Source organism: Canis lupus, chromosome 33 (assembly GCF_003254725.2).
Source record: "Canis lupus dingo isolate Sandy chromosome 33, ASM325472v2, whole genome shotgun sequence".
NCBI lineage: Eukaryota > Metazoa > Chordata > Mammalia > Carnivora > Canidae > Canis > Canis lupus.
In genome coordinates, this window is record NC_064275.1 from 7816287 (window position 1) to 7822081 (window position 5795).

At 40.9% G+C, this 5795-nt stretch overlaps 1 pseudogene; it reads left to right on the top strand.

Moving 5' to 3' along the window:
* Positions 1 to 472: 472 nt before the first annotated feature.
* On the top strand, positions 473 to 5092 carry LOC118353178 (actin-related protein 3-like; annotated as a pseudogene).
* Positions 5093 to 5795: the final 703 nt, after the last annotated feature.

Genomic DNA, 5795 nt, shown 5'->3' on the forward strand with positions numbered 1-5795 from the left:
AGGCAAATTGCTTTCCCATCTGGCACATTTTAGGCCAAAAGCAACAAGGATCATTTCATCCATGCCTCAGCAGGGTTCTCCAGGGTTGCCTAGCTTACTCCATCCTTCCTGTTCCCTGCTGCTAAACATTCATATCAGAGTTCTGGCTCTCCACCTGCACTCTGGGACTGCAAGATTCAGACATTTCTTTGCATCCCAGGTCAACCTTGCCTTTAGCAGAACACAAATTGCTCTTTGCCCCAAATCCTTAGTTAAGGCCTTAACCCGTTCCATTCAGGTCCTACATCTGAAGGGCTGAGGCTGGGTCAGGAGAAAGAGCTAGATAAAAATCCTAAAGCCTCCGAACTGGTGGTAGCAGCCACCACCTCAAGCTGACCACCATGCAGAAGACTTGACCCTCTTACCGTCGCTCACCCCCAATGCAAGGTTTCTCCCTGGTCTGTCCCTCCTACCAGAGCAACTCCTTGCAAATATGAACAAAAGAGAAGTAGCAGGAAGACAGAGAGACTCTGGTATCTTAAAACCCTCCCCAAGTTCCCTGCTGGTGGTGGTGAGTCTGGACTCTATTATCAGTACCTACAATTCTGAGATTAAAGTGGTGCCAGGGAACCATGCGACCAGAACCAAAGCTGGTGCTTCAGCCGTGAGTATATGGTGCCCCTAATTAATCCCACCTGACTTCATACAATTATCTGAGCAGAAGTGCCTCTGGCATTATTGGAATCACAGATTTAGCTCTGGCTTCTGCTGGGACAGAGCGCTTTCTTCCAAGCAGGTAGCAATGTGAGCAGAAGGAGTAATTTGCTTCTTCTAGACGTATGCCCCAGACAGGGGACATATGGGTGAAACGCAACCGGAAACATAATCATAATCACTAAAAACACCTCTTTGTAAACAGTGCCAAATGCAGTTCGTCAAACCCTTGGAAATCATGGTAGTTTAAACGTGAATGAGACATCACAACTTACTAAGTATTTTTGTCAATGTTCCCCATTTTTAAAGGGAAAACAGGGAGAAAATGTCACAACAACTTTAAATCAAAAACTACAGAAGAAGACATAAGCCTGGTTGTATAGGCTTTTCAGAGACACGTGATGCTAGATGATTCATTCATGGGAAGAAAATGATTTGGTTTCAGCCACAGAATGAGTTTTCAAGAGCTATACTGTTAGGATCACACCTGTCCTTTATAGTCTTTACATTTCAGACTCTGAAGAAAGCAAACTAGGATTTTCACTTCATTTATATGCATCAGAGAAGTGCAAGAAAACGTTTCCATGAAACTTACCATGGCAGACAACCTACTTGATTGCAGCAACGTGTTTGATGTGGGCTCTGAACACAAAGTGAACCACTAAATTTGGAAATGACAACTGATGCTTTTGCCAAAGCCTGCCAGTGATGGTGACCATGACCTGCCTAGTCCCGAATGCTTGTCTTTTAGTGGTGGTTTCCCGTGTCTGTGTGTGCCCCACTAGTGTTCTCTGGGAGGCTGATTTATCAGATATTTAAAACTTAGGGCCAACTTTGCCCACTGACAATTAGGCTAATACATCAAATGCTGCTGCATGCTGTTTGATTGTTGAGTAGCCCCTGGTTTATTCTCCCCGGAATCCAATCAAACACTAAGGATACCATTAGTAGGTTAAGTAGATCTTGGTTACGATTAGTAGGACTTCTTTATGAGCAAGAGGAAGAAATGCCAACACATCCAATGTACCCTTCAGAGCCAGAGTGAAAAATGAAACGTTCTTTGCCACTTCCTAAAAAAAAAAAAAAGGAAAAAAATAAATTCTAAAAGAAGAGGAAAGGAGAAATAGAATTCTATCCTATGTGAGCCAATAGAGAGCCTCTCCTCTTTCCTGCTAAGAGTTCCATTCTCTCTCTAGAGTTCTGATGCACGTCAAATTAATTTCCACACTATTTCTCAAAACTTTGAATGTCAATAGAATTTCAAAGCAAAACCAGTCTGTTATTGAAAAAGAAACCTTTCCCCATTATAAAAGCGATTATTCAAACGCCATACTAAGCTATCATCCCTTCAATTTTGAAAACATAAGTACCTTTGGAAGACCACTGCCATGAAGTACTTGATGTTATACTTGGTAGGAATAAAAGATACAATTGACTTTAAGTGGAAAGAAGAAAGAATTAAGAAGCTAACTCTCACCAAGAAAGAACAGGAGAATAAGTAAGAAGACCAACAACTACCTTAAGACCAAACTTCAGCATCAACCTTATGTGTGCCCTTTTAAGGGGTCAATGACATGATAGGATTCGTGTGGGCTCAGGTATTCCTGCTGTTCTTAATTTCATCTTTGAAACAATGGATTCATTCAACATGTATTGAGCATCCAAAAGCATCTGCTATGCGCCAGGCACTTTTCTAGATACTAGGAATCAAGCAGCGAACAAAATGGACAAGTTCTCTGACTTCATGGAGCTTTTAATTATTTCATGTAATTTAATATAATTACAATAAAGTATTATGAGTACATTGATGTCCAAATTTATGAAGCAGCTTGTGTGCACTCACAACTCAGTACAAAGACATAGTAGCCGGCTGTGATCTTCATTTTGGTCACCAACCTTTCTTTCCTAAGGATCCAGCCAAGATAACAGAAGTTGCCTCTTTAGCTGCAGAGTCACACTCAAACCAATCCAGTACCTGTTTCAGCTTTATCTATTCGGTCTGACACTGTCATTGCACCAACCCACCAGTCCCCATTCCCCCTCCAGTGAGAAGGCTCCAGCAGCAGGAACCCACCAGCTGCTTCTGATCTGCTCAGTGTCCTCAAAGCCTTGCTCCCTTTACCCCATTTCATCACATGGCTTCCTTGACTTGCATTTTCCTAAATAAACATCCTTAGCAATGCAGAACTCCCTTCTTAAAGTTCTCAATCTGTCTTGATTGTTGAGTGGGAAACAGCAATTCCTACCCTTTTTCAGAGTGCAACTGTTAACTCTTCAGGCCACCTTTCTGCTATTCAGAGGTAGAGGCTAGTTTCTGAAACCTTGCAGAATGATTCCAACAGCTCAGATAGCCCTTCCTCAACCTGTCCCCGGCAGAGCTTGTCAAAAATATAAATGCCACCCCTGGAAAGTTAGTTTCAATGGGCCACAGGTGGAATCCAGACAACTGCTGTAACCGTGTGGGTCATTCGATGTGCACCTGCATTTAAGAGCACTGCCTAGAGAGCTAACTCACTAAAATACACTTATTGCAACAACTCTGCACAGTTCAACTTTCCGTCACATGCATCTTTCCCAGATGACCTCCAAATACATCATCACCTCCTACCAGTATATTCAACCTACACATTGCGTTTGTAACCACACTTGAATTACACTGTTTGTGATCTCATCTATCCTTATCCCTTTTATTCTCCTACGAGCTCATAGCCTCGGTGCAGCCTCTATTTGACTCTTTCTATAATTTATTTCTAATCTACCTATGTTAGGCTCTTGTCAAAATTAAGGGTGACATCTTTATCCAGGCGAGGCTTGAATTTTAGACCTTTTAAAAAAAGTAATAACTGAGTTATTTCACTTAACATAATACCCTCTAGCTCCATCCATGTCATTGCAAATGGCAATATTTTATTCTTTTTGATGGCTGATAATACTTCTGTGTGTGTGTGGTGTGTGTGTGTGTGTGTGTGTGTGTGTGTACATGCACATACCACAACCTCTTTATCCATCCATCAGTCAATGGACACTTGAGTTCTTTCCAAAATTTGGCTAAGTCAGTCAGAGAACGACAAATATCATATGATTTCACTTATATTTGGAATTTCAGGAACAAAATAGATGAACATAGGGAAAGGAAAAAAAGAGGGGAGGCAAATGACAAGAGACTATTAACTACAGAAAACAAACTGAGGGTTGCTGGAGGGGAGGGGGCGGGGGTAGGTTAAATGGTTGATGGGTATAAAGGATGGTGTTTGTTGTGTTGAACACTGAGTGTTATATGTAAGTGATGAATCACTAAATTCTACTCCTGGAAACAATATTACACTATATGTTAACTAACTGGAATTCAAATAAAAATTTGAAACAAAAAAGGTAAAAAAAAATGATAATGATACAAACAATAACCTGGAAATCAAAGTGTTATCCTGTTTCCCCTATAACCTCCATTCAAAACAATTTTACAGAACACTCAGGCTGTGGGCCAGCCTGGATGTAACTGGGACGTGCACATCTCTAGCCATCTTAGCGTCCTGGGAAGAGGCAATGTGCGCCTGGATTGCTCTATTGGGCATGAAGTAATAGAAAAAGCAACATGTGCCATGAAGTGGCCAGGCCCCTACGGCACAGCCCAAGATTGTCACTTGCTGGAAAGGTCTATGGAGCTAGTATTCTTTAAATACTTAAAAGCAGAGCTCGAAAGTCATTGCTTTCTTCTGATGAAACCTCCCTAAATGCTCCAGAGAACAGACTAGAGTGCTGAAATAAGGTTTGAGCCCTTCAAAACTCCAGGCTGCTCTTGCCTTGGCAGCATCCGGAGCATCCAAATAAGTAGGAAAAGCAATAGTGACTGGGGTGGTACCGGCTAGTGAAGACGGTGCCCCTCCGGTCCTGCCCGCAGCTGAAGGGATGGGATGGGCAGCTGTGGCGAGCATCGCATACTTCATTCAGCAACTGCTGAGAGGCTGAGAGGTAGAAATTCCTCCAGAGCAATCCCTGGAAACAGCTATGGAAGTCAAGAAATGCTATAGTTACGTCTGCCCTGGTTTAGGAAAAGAATTCAACAAGTATGACACAGGAGAGCCAAGTAGATTAAACAGTGTGCTGGAATCGAGGCAATCTGGAAGAAAGAATTTTCCACTGACGTTGGTTATGACAGATCCTCGGGACCTGAAATCGTTTTCTTCTAGAATTTGCTAATCCAGACTTCACACAACCTACCTAAGTGGTAGATGAAGTAATTCAGAATTATCTTATTGGTGTCAGGGTTCTGTCTACAAGAATACTGATACCACTGAACTGGATGTGCAAGGACTTTGAGTGCACTTCTCTATTTGGAGAAAAAAACTTGCATATAAATTTTGTATGGACACGTTTTCAATTCTCTGGAGTCTATACTTAGGAGTGGGATTGCCAGCTCATACAGTAACTGTTCAACCACCTGAGGAAATGCCAGCCTGATTTCCCATGTGGCTGCCCCATTTTACAACCCTACTAACAATACATGAGGGTTCCGATTTCTCGGAATCCTAACACTTTTATTGTCTTTTATTATAACCATCCATCCCAGTGGATGTGAAGTGGTAGGTATCTCATTGCGATTTTGATTTGCATGTCCCTGATGACTGATAATGTTGAGTATATTGTCTTGTATTTATTGGTCATTTGTATATCTATATTTCTTGAGAGAAATGTCTCTTTGAATTCTTTGCCCATTTTTAATTGAGTTGTCTTTTTGTCATTGCATGTAAGAGCTCTTTACATATTCTGGATACAAGTCCCTTATTAGATATATGATTTGCAAACATTTATCCCATTGTTTGGATTGTCTTTTTACTTTCTTGATAATGTCCTTAAAAGCACAAAAGGGTTTTTTTTTTATTTTGATTATAAATTGGTTTTTTTAAGTCTTTAGAGATCTAGATCCAGAATAATGCTTTCCTAACATGCAATGAATAGTTTAATACAATTTTATAGCAGGTAGGAAAGTAATTCAGGAGAGAATTAACAAGAAGTTGAGAACCTAAATGACAATTAACTAAAAGGAAAAACATTTTCATGGGCAGGAAATTAATTGCACATAGTTAATATATAAGAATAAAGGC